Source organism: Peromyscus californicus, unplaced genomic scaffold, assembly GCF_007827085.1.
Source record: "Peromyscus californicus insignis strain IS unplaced genomic scaffold, ASM782708v3 Scaffold_7__1_contigs__length_154581171, whole genome shotgun sequence".
In the NCBI taxonomy this organism is placed as follows: Eukaryota; Metazoa; Chordata; class Mammalia; order Rodentia; family Cricetidae; genus Peromyscus; species Peromyscus californicus.
In genome coordinates, this window is record NW_026294595.1 from 3,645,579 (window position 1) to 3,659,256 (window position 13,678).

Below are 13,678 nucleotides of genomic sequence, written 5' to 3' on the forward strand. Positions count from 1 at the left end.
TCTTGTTAGCAGCTGGGAGGAAGGAGCCCATAAGTGGGAGAGAGATGGGCTCAGTGGTGGAGGTCTGCAAGCAGCTGTACCGGGAGGGAGGTTCTACAGAGGAACACTGATGCACGGAGGGGGTCAGAACGAGCATGCTTCCCAAAGAGGAGATAGAGCGAGGAGAAAGGAACGGTTAGACGTTTTGTATTAGAACTCCGAAGAGCAAGAAGACGAAAATGTAAGCAACTGCCTCTTATTATTTATTTTAATTTTTTGAGACAGAGTCTCATTCAGCCCATGCAGATCTAGATTCTATGTAGCTAAGAATGATCTTGGATTTCTGACTTCTTGCCTCTGCTCTTGAGGGCTAGGAGTGTAGGGTGCACTGCTGTACCAAGCTTGTGTGATCTCTGGGGACTGAACCTGGGACTTGGTGTATGCCAAGCAAGGATGCTAGCAGCTGAGCTCCATCCCCTGTGTAAGAAAGTACCCAAAATGAGACAAAATATTTTCATCAGGCCTCGTGGGATTGCTCAGCAGCTGAAGAGTGCGTTCTCTTGCAGAGGACCTGAGTTTTATTTCCAGCACTCAGGGTAAGTCACATGGCTCCTAAATGCCTGTGACTCCAGCTCCAGGGGATCTGATACCTTCCTCTGGCCTCCAAGTGCCCCGCATGCATGTGCCACACCCCATGCAGACAGATACACTTGCACATCATTAACAATAATAAATCTTAAAAAACTGTCATTATGCTAGAAGATACTCAACCCCCCCCCCCCCCCCCCCCATGCAACCATTTCCTGAGTTTGTTGCTCACTGATTAATTTTGCCTGTTTCTGGACTTCAGTAAACAGAATCAAACATATCTGGTTGATTTCACTCACACAGTGTGTTGAGATTCAATTGTGTGTGCTAATGAGTTATTTGGTTGTTGCTATTGTTAAGTCGTATTCTGTTTGTCAGCTACAATTTGTTTATGTCTTCTCTCATTAAAGACCAGGTTAGTCCCTTGCGGGTGAGGCTAGCATGCAGGCATTCTTGTTCAAACCTTTTTAGAACGTTGGTGTTCAGTCAGGAGTGAAATGTGAGATTGTTGGGTCACTGTATGTTCCCACAGCAGTGAATGAGAACTGGAGTTATTGAGTGTGTGTGTGTGTGTGTGTGTGTGTGTGTGTGTGCATACATGCGAGCACACACCCCTGCATGTGTGGTTGTGCTGGTCCATTCATGCACATATGGAGTACAGAAGGAGATGTCAGGTGTCCTCCTCCGCCTCACTCTCCACCTACTTTTTTGGTGACAGGGTCTCATAGTTCCCACCTTGGCTAGACTGAGTGGCCAGCAAGCCCCAGGACCCTCCCTGCTGTCTGCCTGGTCCCCAGCACTGGGCTTCCAGACATGCACCGTCATCCCTGACGTTAGACTTAGCTCGCCATGCTTGCCCAGCAAGCGGTTACCCACTGAGCCATCTCTGGCCGACTGCTGTGGACAGTATTCAGTGCTGATGGTCTTTCTGATTTTTGCCATTTGAGTGACTGATTGATAGTGTCACTGCCTTTTTTTTTTTTTTTTAACTGTTGAATTTTGGATTTGGAGATGAGAACATGAGCAGGGACAAGATATAAAACAAGCTGGTGATGTGCAGGCCCACTGCGGCCATGGTTTGGAAAGCTGGTGATGTGCAGGCCCACTGTGGCCATGGTTTGGAAAGCTGGTGATGTGCAGGCCCACTGCGGCCATGGTTTGGGGGGAAGTGGTGGTTAACTAGTTGTTGCTGGTGGTCCGGGTCCAGGCTGGGTGTTTTCAGGTTCTTTTTTTTGTTTGTTTGTTTTTTTGGTTTTTTGTTTTTTGTTTTTCCGAGACAGGGTTTCTCTGTGTAGCTTTGGAGTCTGTCCTGGATTTCACTCTGTAGACCCGGCTGGCCTCGAACTCACAGAGATCCGCCTGGCTCTGCCTCCCAAGTGCTAGGATTAAAGGCGTATGCTACCACCGCCCGGCTATTTTCAGGTTCTTGACAACTCATCCAAAGAATTGAAAACTAGGAATCACAAGTGGATCTCTGTGAGTTTGAAGCCAGCCTGGCCTATATAGTAAGTTCCAGGCTAGCCAGGCCTACATAGTAAGACCTTGTCTCAAAAATAAACAAATAAAATACAGGCAAAAAGCAAACCAACAGACAAACAAAACCACATCAAAACCCCTGCCTTTTGCTTGGCACAGTGGCATGCACCTTTAATCCCAGCACTTGGGGCAAGGTGGGGGGTGGGGGAGGCTGATCACTGAGTGTTTCAGGCAAACCAGGGTTGCATGGTAAGACCCTGTTAAAAACAATGCAAATGAATGGAAAGAGTTGACATTTACGAAAGAGTCAGGGTAATTTTATTGAGATAAAATTGACAGTGGGGATGGGGTGGCAGGAGGCATCTGGAGAGATGGCTCAGCTTTGGAGAGTGCTTGCTGCTCCTGCAGAGGACCAGAGTTCAGTTCCCACCCCCACATTAGGTGGCTCACAACTGCCTATAGCTCTAGCTTCAGGGGCGCACTGCCCTCTCCTGGCCTCCTTGGGTATCTGCATTTGTACGCACCCCCCCCACACACACCCATGCACATGTATACTTAATTAAAAACAAAAATAAAACATTAGAAAAAACTGATAACAGGCCACATGAGTGGGCAAAGCCAAAGGCCCTATTTTTCTCCAGGGCTTCCTTTTATAGCCTTCATGAGGAGGGCCAGGTTACCGATGGGTGTCTCTTTATCGACTGACAAATTAGATCATATTCATTTTTCTTATTGCACATGTCCTTTCCTATAATATATCTGATTTTAGTCATATGTACACCTAGGGGATTCTCCCCAAAGGTTACTAAAGGTCATAGTTTTGCTGTATTGCTCACTTATCCAACACCAGCTTGAGCTGGATAATCAACTGTGGTGGTTCTATTCCTGCACTGGAATGGAAGTTGTCGAAAGCTGATTGTTACAGGTGTGTGTGTGTGTGTGTGTGTGTGTGTGTGTGTGTGTGTGTGTGTGTGTGTCCCCTAATGCAGGGGGAGGGTTGAGGGTTTCCGAGGCTGCCAGGTGCGTTGCAGAGGGCTGTGTGTGTAGTATGTGTAGGTGAAGGAGCTAGGCTGCCAAATGCATTGTTGATTACGAGCTGTCTTGCGTGCTTGCCTGCCTCATAGTGGCTTTCCACAGAGACTTCCGGCCTCCAGTGTGTTCTCTGTTGTCAACTGGGATTTTCAGACTTGGTTCTTGTAGTCAATAATCCAGGCAAATTCAAGAATGTTCCTGACTTTAAGTGTGACATCTATAGCATTTGCCTTATCCTCAATGTTGGTTCCTTGGTCCCGACTTTTAACTGTTTGGACATTTCTTCTTGGGCTTGTATCAGGCACTGCAAATCTCAACAAGTCCAGGAGGGAATCATTTTCTTATGGTGTCCTTCTGTCCGTATCACTAATGAATGATGGTGTTGGTGGCTGAGAGAACAGGAAGAATGTCTGCGGCAGGGAAGGGCGTGAATTGAGTTCACTGATGCAGAACAGTGCTGGTGGGGCATGGGGGCAGGACAGGATGGGACTCAGAGGTTCCACTGGGCAAATAAATTAACAAGATACGCCAAGAGCAGAGGGTGGAGAGGAGGGGAGCAAGCCAGAGTCACGGAAGCTGAGCCAGCAAGAAGCATTGACATTTTTTATTACAATGTTATTTGTTGTATGTGTGTGTGTGCAGGTACGTGCATGCCATGATGCATGTGTGGAGGTCAGTGGGCAGTTTGTACCTCCCTTATTTTTGAATGAGCACACAGAGCAGCACGATTTGAGGTGTTTTCATGCTGAGCTTCACTTGCCCTCTCCCTGTGCCCCCCACTTCTGCCCCCAGTAGAACCCCTTCTCACATGCCACCTGTGTTCGTCACCCTCCTGTCTTAGTTAGGGTTCTATTGCTGTGAAGAGACAACATGACCACAGAAACTCTTATAAAGGAAAACATTTAACTGAGGGGTCAGCTTACAGTTTCAGAGGTTTAGTTCATTATCAACCTGGCGGGACATGGTGGCATGCAGGCAGACATGGTTCTGGAGAAGGAACTGAGAATTCTACATCTGTATCCACAGGCAACAGGAAGTGAACTGTGAGGCACACTGAACGTAGCTTGAGCATATGAAACCTTAAAGCCCACTCCCAGTAACACACTTTCTCCAACAAGGCCACATCTACTCCAACAAGGCCACACCTCCCAATGCCACTCCCTATGGGCCTGTGGGGGCCATTTTCTTTCAAACCACCACATTCCACTCTGTGGCCCCCATAGGCTTGTGGCCATATCATAATGCAAAATGCATTTAGTCCAACTTCAGAAGTCCCCATAGTCTACAACAGTCTTAAACTTGTTTAAAAGTCCAAAGTTCAGAGTCTCTTTTGAGACTGATGCAATCTCTTACCTGTAACCCCCTGTAAAATCAAAATAAAAAACAGGTTCCATACTTGCAACATACAATGGCACAGAATATACACTACTGTTCCAAAATGTAGGAAAGGGAGCATAGCGAGGAAATACTGGACCAAAGCAAAACTAAAAATGAGTTGGGCAAACTGCAAATTCTGCATCTCCATGTCTGATGTCATTATCATGGTGGGGGGCATGGCAGACATGGTGCTGGGAAAGACCTGAGAGTTCTACCTCTGGATCTTCAGGCAGCAGGAAGAAAGAAATTCTAGGCTTGGCATGGGCTTCTGAAACCTCAAAACCTACCCCCACTGACACACATCCTCCAATAAGGCCACAGTTCCTAATCCTTTCAAATAGTGCCGCTCCCTGGTGACCAGGCATTCAAATCTACAAGCCTGTATCAGTCATTTCTATTCAGACCACCACCATAGGTTTATGGCCATATCATAATGCAAAAATGCATTGAATCCAACTTCAAAAGTCCCCATACTCTATATAACAGCCTCAACACTGTTTAAAAGTCCAAGTTCAAAGTCTCTTGTGAGAATCAAGGCAATCTCTTAGCTATAGCCCCCTGTAAAATCAAAATAAAAAAGCTGTTCATGTTGTGGGGTATTTACCAGAGAAGACTGTTTGGACTTGGGTTTAAGCCAATAGAAAGTCTTTATTGTCTACCTATAACATGACTATGCTGAGTGTTTGGGATTTTCTCAGGGTGAGCTTTTAAGCACAAAAACCATGTTCTAGGTTGACATGCTTCCGTTAACAAGAACAGTTAGCCAGAAGAGGAACTACAGAAGCCAAAAACCAAGGTTAGTACGTTAAGACTTTCCCAGAACTGTGGACGTGATGTTTTCATTTCATTGAGGTGTTTTTGTTTTTGGCAGGTGGTGCTGTCTATGTGCTGAGTTTTACAGCCTGAATGGCACTTCCATCATGGAGTCAGTTATGCTAAGGTCTTGGGGCCTACTCAGGTCTGGGGCCCTGTTATAGATGGCACATTTCTGACATACAATGGCACAGAATGTACATTACCATTCCAAAAGGGAGGAAAGGGAGCCTAGTGAGGAAATACTGGACCAAAGCAAGAATGAAACTCTCAGCTCCTTCTCCAGCACTGTGTCTGGCTGTATGCTGCCATGCTTCCTGCCATGCTGATAATGGACTAAACCTCTGAAACTGTCAGCAGGGCAAACTCCAAACTCTGCATCTCATGTCAGATCTCCAACTCCTTTCAGCTTTGTTGACTGCAATACACTTCTTTCTATTGGGCTGGTTCCACTCCCTGTTGCCAGCTCTTCTTGGCAGGAATCTCACAGCTCTGGTAGCTTCAACATTTTGGGGTCTCCAAGGCAATCCAGGTTTCACCTTCACAGCTTCACATAATGGCCTCTCTCAGCCTCCACACAGGGACACCCCTGGCACATGCCTGGCCTCAGCAGCTTTCCATAGTCGTGGAGGGAGATTCCATGACCCCTTTCTTGTATCCTTGATTCTAAAGCCAGAACCACATGGCTGAAGCTGCTAAGTTCTGCTGCTTGCTGGGGCTGGAACATGGCCCTCTCATTCAATTACATCTTTATCAGCTTTCTGTTTTTGATGGTTCCTTCACTGCCTAAGCTTGGCTATTTTGGAACTTGCTCTATAGACCAGGCTGGCCTCAAACTCAGAGATTCACCAGCTTCTGCCTTCGGAGTGCTGGGATTCAAGATATGCACCACCATGCCTGGCCTCAAGCTTTTCTTTAATTCCTTTTGAGTTGGAAGCTTAGCTAGATGGGATCTTGCCCTGAGGTCACCACTCCTTTATTCCATTTTATACCCACTTTTCTTAAACCTTTTTTATCTCCTTGAACACAGAACTTAGCTCCATTCCACTTCCTGTTGTCCCTTTTCTCCTCAAATTGTATGTTTTGTATTTTTCATTGTTCAGCTTGCTCCTTTTCATTATAGGTCTTCATATGTGTGAAAACTTATAACTGTAGCAGGCTTTCTTTTGGGCTACCAACCAGCTCCCAATTCATGACCTGGAGACTTATTATTAGTTATGAATGCTTGGCCTTATTTCTAGCTAGCTCTTATAACTTAATTTAACCTGTTTCTCCTCATCGATGGTTTGTCTCAGGGCTTTTCATTTCATTCTTTCATTCTGTATGTTCTACTCCATGTCTGTCTGTCTGGCGGCTGCCTGACTGGCCCTGGGCATCTCCCTCTCTTTCTCCTTCATTCTCCTCACTCTCCCAAGCCTAGATTCTTCCTTCTACTATTCTCTCTGCCCACCAGCCCCTCCTATCACTCTACTGCCCAGCTATTGGCCATTCAGCATTTTATTAGACCAATCAGTTGCCTTAGACAGGCAAAGCAACACATCTTTACATAATTGAACAAATGAAGCATAAACAAATGTAACACACCTTTACATAGTTAAAGTAATATTTCATAACATATAACCACATGGCAGATTCTATGCTAGACTGTTTTGAGATTTCTTCTGCCAACGGAATTAATCCAAAACTCCTCACTGTAGTCTCTGGCAGTCTTGGGACAAGGGCAAAACAGCACCACCTTCTTTGCCAAAATATCACAAGAACAGTCTCTAGGCCACATGCTAAAATTCTTCTCCTTTGAAACCTCTTGAGCCCCTTCGGTTCAAATCCCTCCCAGCACCCTTGTCTTCTGTACCCCCACTAGGATGGCCTACTAAGCAGTGCTTAAAGCCTTCCACTGCTTTCCTAACCAAAACTCCCAAGTCTACATTCCTCCAAAGAAAAGCATGGTCAGGCCTATCACAGCAATACCCCAGTCTCTGGTACCAACTTCCATCTTAGTTAGGGTTTCTATTGCTGTAAAGAAACACCAAACTCTTATAAAGGAGCATATAAGACCTCAAAGCCCACTTCCACAGTGATATAACAAAGTCACACCTCCTAATAATGCTACTCCCTATGGGCCTATGGGGGCCTTTTTCTTTCATACCGCCAATACCTCCCCATTCCCTTTCCTGAAATCCTTTCTCCTCTCATAGTCCACTTTCTAATTTCATAACGTATGCTCACACTCACATAACTACACATATGTAAATAAGGCTAGGGTCAGCTAATGAGAGAGAACGTGGGATATTTATCTTTATGAACTTGGGTTACCTCAATATAATATCCTCCAGTTTCATCCATTTTACTGCACATTTCATTTTTACTTGTGGCTTAAAAAGATTCCCCTGTGTATTTATATATACTGCATTTTTATATTCACTCACCAGTGGATGGACAGCAAGGCTGATTGCATTTCTTTGCTATTAGGACTAGATCAGCAGTCAACATGGACAGGCCAGGATCTCTGTGGTAGGATAGAGTCCAGGAATGGTGGAGCTGGGTCATAGGGCAGTTCAGTTTTTAGCTTTGTGAGAAACCTCTGCACAGGTTTCCGTAGTGGCTGCACCGGTTTACACTCCCGCCAGTGGTGAAGAAGGACTCCTCTTGCCTCACATCCTTGCCAGCGTTTGTTGTCATTTGTTTTCTTGACGATAGCTGTTCCAACTAGGGCGAGATGGAGTCTCAAAGCCAGTTTAATTTGCATTTCCCTGATGGTGGAGGATGTTGAACACGTTTAAAAAAACAAAACAGTGGCCAGTTGAGTTTCTTTTTTTGAGGACTGTTCAGCTCATTGGCCCACTTGTTGGTGGGCAGAATTTTGGCATATTTTCATCCTTCTGTTTTTTTTCTTTCTTTTTAATTTGAAGACAATTCCTGAACTATACCATTGAGCCACAGTGACAAAGACAGCATGTCAAAACTGTAAATACTGACATGTAAAACAATGATCAGAAATAACCTTCTGCCGGGCGGTGGTGGCGCATGCCTTTAATCCCAGCACTCAGGAGGCAGAGCCAGGCGGATCTCTGTGAGTTCGAGGCCAGCCTGGTCTGCAGAGCAAAATCCAGGACAGGCACCAAAACTACACAGAGAAACCCTGTCTCGAAACACACACAGACACACACACACACACACACAGACACACAGACACACACACACACACACACACACACACACACACAGAATATCATTAAAATTTTGATAGGGATTGCACTGAATTTGTAGATTAATTCTATACTTCTAATATCAGTATAGATATTTTTACACTCTCAATACTGCCAAACTATGAGCACGGAAGGTCTTTCCATTATCTATTTTTATTCTTCAATTTATTTTTTCAATGTCTTAAAGTTTCATTGTAGAGGTTTTCACCTCCTTTCTTAGGCTTACTTCTAGGCATTGTTGTTTGTTTATTTATTTATCCTGAAGCTATTGAGAATGGAATATTTTTCCTAACTTTTTTCCTTAATGAGTTCATTTTTGGTACATATAAAACCTAATGGCTCTTTTATATATATATATAAATTTTTCTTTCTCACAACTTTACTGGAAATGTTTATCCGATTTAAATGTTCTCTGGTGGAGTCTGTAAGGTCTTAAGTGTAGAATCATGTTATTCACAGCATGGAACCATTTGGCTTCTTTTCCTACGCTTCCATTCACATCTTCCTGTTGTCTGAGAGCTCTGAGACTTTGAGCTGTATACTGCATGTGAGTGGAGAAAGTGGGCATCTTTGTGTCCCTCCAGAGTCTAGAGGAAATGCTCAATTTTCCCGTCTGATCTTTGCTTTAGGTTTATTACATAAGCCTTCTTTATGTTGAAATATGTTTTTTTGGTTCCTAGTTTCTAGCATACTTTTTATCATGAGGAATATTGAACTTTCAAGTGTCTTTGTGTATCAAGGTGAACATGTGATTTTCGCCCTTATGTCTGTTTATGTGAAGGGTCATAGTTACTGGTTTGCATATGTTGAACCAACCTTTCATCCCTGGGATGAAACGGATTGATCATGATGTTTTGATTTTTTATTTTAATCTTAAGACTTAAAAACTTACGTGTATGAGTTGTTTGCCCGCATGAATGTATATGCACCACGTGTGTGTCTGGTGCCTCTGGAGGATGGAAGAGTGTATCAGACCCTTGGAGTTGTTAGCTGCCTTGTGGGTGCTGGGAAGCAAACCTGTGCCCTCTGCAGGAAAATTCTCCAGCTCCTTTGGTGTGTTCTTGGGTTTTGTTAAGAGTTCTTGCATCTATGTTCATCAGGGAAATTGAGCCATAGTTTTTCTGCTCTGGTATCAGTAATGTTGACTGGATAGAGTGAATTTGGCAGTGTCTCTTCCTGTCCTGTTTTGTGAACAGTTTGAGAGGTGTGGCTAGATCTTCCTTAAAGAGTGAAATCTGGGGCTGAGAGATGGCTGCTCTCCCAGAGGACCAGAGTTCGATTCCCAGCACTCACTTGGCAGCTCACAATCATCTGTAACACCAGCCCCAGGGGATTGAAGAGGATCCCAGATGATCTGATGCCCTCTTCTGGCTACCGTAGGTACTGCATGCACGTGGTACACATATATTCAGGCAGAAACACTCATGGACATCAAATCAAATAAATTAAATTAAGACAATAAAAACATTGTTTAAAAGTAAGTTTGGAATCCAGCAATGAATCTGTATGGTCCTGGGTTTTTCATTGTGAGGAGTGTAAGCCCCTCGAGCTATACCAGTGGCCAGGCCCTTCCCCAAGGACCTCTAACAACCAAGTTCCACCCACAGAATACTCTAACTGCTGGACCCTACCCTCACCCTACAGAGTAAAAAGCCCAATATCTGGACATGAAGTCCTACCAATCTCCACCCTGAAAAGTTACACCCCCTTCCCAAGAAGTTCTATAAAAGCCCTGTATCCTGTTCAGGGTGCTGCTGTTTCTCACCCTAGCAGAGGCAGCCTCCCTCCTGGTTTTTTCCCTCCCAGTAAATCTCTTGTGAGAAGTTTGTGTGACTTTGTGGTATTCCTTGGCTCTGGGCTGCCGGGACACCTTTCCATCCTAGCTGTGATGCTTACATTTGGTGTTGTGACTCAGATAGGCTCTCCTAGTGCCTGCATTTCCCCTCATGGTCTAAGCTGACTGGGACCCTATCCCTCATCTCCAGTCCACCTGAAACAGACTCACCTTCTGGCTCAGGGATCACTCAGCACCCCATCCAGCAGCAGCAGCAATTAGTTAAACGTTTCTCTGAGTCTGAGGAAGTAACCATTGAGTGTCCGGCACCCCGTGGTGCTCTTGGAGGCATAGGTCCCCCCAGCCACAGTCTTTAAGGCTGCAGCTGGCCCTCTTCGCCTGACCGCATCTCACCACCCCTGGAGCTGCAATCCTGCAGTTAACTTAGGCCAAACCAGGCTGTTGTACCCTTCCTGCCTTCTCCCACCTTCCCCCTGGAGCTGCCTGTAATGCCACAGCTCCTCTAGGCCCTCATGGCTGTAAGGGCACAGCTCCTCTAGGCCCTCATGGCTGTAAGGCCTACCAGGAGACTTAATTAATTACTGCCTCAGTCTCATTGTTTTTGGTATGTTTAAGATGATTCAATCTTCTTAAGCCTGAGATTTGAAAGATGTTTACTTGAGAAGACCCAGGAAAGAGATTAAACCATAAGGAGCTACAGGGAGGTGAGTTTGAGAGTGGAAATGATTAGTGAAATCTAGGTTCATGCTGGGTTTGGTGGTGCGCATCTTTAACCCCAGCAACTCAGGAGGCTGAGGCAGGTGGATCTCTGTGAGTTCTAGGCCAAGGGCTACATAGTGAGACCCCCACCCCCCAAATCTAGGTGTAGAAGATAAGGGAAGCTTTGTTGAGTCTCCATTGCTCACAACTCCTTATCTTCACGCGTCTTCACGACCTGACTTGTTAGCTCATGTCTACAGTGTGTAACCGTTAGCTTTTGCTTCTGTTGTACTGTTAACAACACTGCAGTCAAAGCCCTCTCACCAGATAGCAAGCTGATGGGGTGTTTTGATCTTTCCAAGCACATGTTCCTTTATGTGACATCCAGGACGCTGCAAGGGTTGCACTTTGGCCTTGGCCTTGACCTCATCCCCACATACCTCAATCTCTATTCCAGCCTCAGAAATTACTGCAATTCCTGGGACCCTCTTATCCCTGCTTAGAACCCCCCGCCCCCACACACACTCCCTCCCAAGTCTGGCCTATACAGACTCCTACTCATCCTTCAAGGCCCATCGGGCCACTGCCCTTTCTCTGAAGTCAGTCTCTTCATTGTGTCCTAGGTGGGTTAGGCATTCCTTCCCTCTCCACCAGTCCCCTGGGCATCCTGCAGCGTGAGCCTCAGCTGCATGGCCACCAGGTGCTGTTATTTCTTTCCTTCTGGGACCTGATGGAGCTGGAGAGTTCACAGTTGGCTTTATAGACCCCAGAGTTCTCTGGTTGGCACACACTGGTAGCTGATTTGGCCGGTGGGGAACACTGCCTGGGGTCCTTTGCTCTTCCTTTTTCTTTCTTTCTTTTTTTTTTTTTTATTGTTTATAAAGCCCAGCCTCAGCTTGGCTTGTTTCTTGCCAGCTTTTCTTAACCTAAATTAGCCCGTCTACCTTTTGCCTCTGAGCTTTTACCATTTTCTTATTTCTGGATATATTTCTTTCTTACTCCATTGCTGGTTGTGTAGCTGGGTGGCTGGCCCCTTGTGTCCTCCTCCTTCTCTCTCATTTCTTCTTTTCTTCCCGGATTTCTCCTTCTATTTATCCTCTGCCTGCCAGCCCTGCCTATCCCTCACCTGCCTCACTATTGGCCGTTCAGCTCTTTATTAGACCAATCAGGCATTTTAGGCAGACAAAGTAACAGAGCTTCACAGAGTTAACCAAATGCAACATAAAAGAATGCATCACATCTTTGCATCATTAAACAAATGTTCCATGGCATAAACAAAGGTAACACATCTTAAAATAATATTCTCCAACAGCCAGAGGACAACTTGCAGGAACCTGTCCTCATCTTTCACCACGTGGAGCTTAGGAATCAAACTCAGGTCATGAGGCTTGTCAGCAAGCACCTTTACTCACAGAACCATCTTGCCTATCCTTTTTTTGTTTTTGTTTTTGAGACAGGGTCTTGATATGTAGCACAGGCTGGCCTTGAACTCATGATCTTCCTGTCTCAGCCTCCCCAGTGCTGGGATAGCAGGCCTCTGCAGGTCATGTCCAGTTCCAGGCAATTTTTTTTTTTTTTTTTGGGTTTTTTCGAGACAGGGTTTCTCTGTGTAGCTTTGCGCCTTTCCTGGAACTCACTCTGTAGCCCAGGCTGGCCTCGAACTCACAGAGATCCGCCTGGCTCTGCCTCCCGAGTGCTGGGATTAAAGGCGTGCGCCACCACTGCCCGGTCAGTTCCAGGCATTTTTGTCGGTTAATTTGCCAAAGCAGTGGTTGGATTCAGACCAGGGGTCTCCAGGTTGCCGGGGTCAAGGGTGAAGGAATGAGCTGGGCCCTTAAAGGGGAAGAGATCCCAAGAAGAGGGAATTGCTGTTGGGAAAGCACGCGTGCGCAAGAGCTTCCTTTTTCTTTCTTCCTTTTTTCCTTCCTTCCCTTCCCCACCCCACTCCTTCCCTATTCTCTCCTTCCTTCCCCTCTTCCTTTCTTTCTCTCTCTTCCTTTCTTTCTCTCTCTTCCTTTCTTTCTCTCTCTTCCTTTCTTCTTTTCTCTTTGCTCCTTCCTTCCCTTCCCTTCCCTTCTCCTTCCTTCCTTCCTTCTCTCTCTTTCTTTAGATTTTGAGTATAAGTGTGTTTCCCACATGTGTGTATGTGCACTGTGTGTGTGCCTGGTGTCTGTAGACATCTGAACAGGGCATTGGATCCCTTGGAACTGGAGTTGTGAGCCACCATGTGAGTGTGGGGAACAAACCTAGCCCTTCAGAACAAGTGCTCCCAACCTCAGAGCCATCTCTCCAGTCCCAGGCTTCAGTCCTTAACGGCTATCACACTTGAGTCCTGCTCCATTGATGGGCTCCTGGGAACATTGCCTTCCCTCCTGAGAGGAGGCTGGCGGAGGCATTTGGAAAGTGAAAGAGCAGTTGAGAGTTTTAGGCCAGACTGTAGGCAGAAGTCATCACTTAGCATACTTACCCAGAATTACTTTTGAGAATCCTTCCGATCTAAAAAGAGGAAGTAACAATGGATCGTCTAGGTCTCCGGCCAGGGCTGATCTTATCTTAGTGCCCAGTCTCCACGAGAAGGCTGTAGGGCTTTGGGACGTGAAATTGAGAGAAGCTGTGGAAATTTCCTGTGGAAGCAAGGCCCCACACAGAGTGAGTAAGATGGAGAAGGAGCATGTAGACAGACAGGCGGGAAGCAGAGGGAAGGGAGGGCTTG

The 13,678-nt window shown here is 45.8% G+C and overlaps 1 protein-coding gene across 6 annotated transcripts in view; it reads left to right on the plus strand.

Moving 5' to 3' along the window:
- The window catches only part of Ggta1 (glycoprotein alpha-galactosyltransferase 1 (inactive)), a 113,285-nt gene that overhangs the window by 42,559 nt on the left and 57,048 nt on the right, over window positions 1-13,678 (plus strand). Inside the window, exon 1 of one of the 6 annotated variants that reach the window (XM_052724237.1) lies at window positions 13,485-13,614. The exons of the other annotated variants lie outside the window; for them this stretch is intronic. The gene's annotated coding sequence lies outside the window, so the exon portion shown is untranslated. Of the gene's footprint in view, window positions 1-13,484; window positions 13,615-13,678 lie in introns of those variants that run through there. 6 annotated transcript variants of the gene reach the window in all.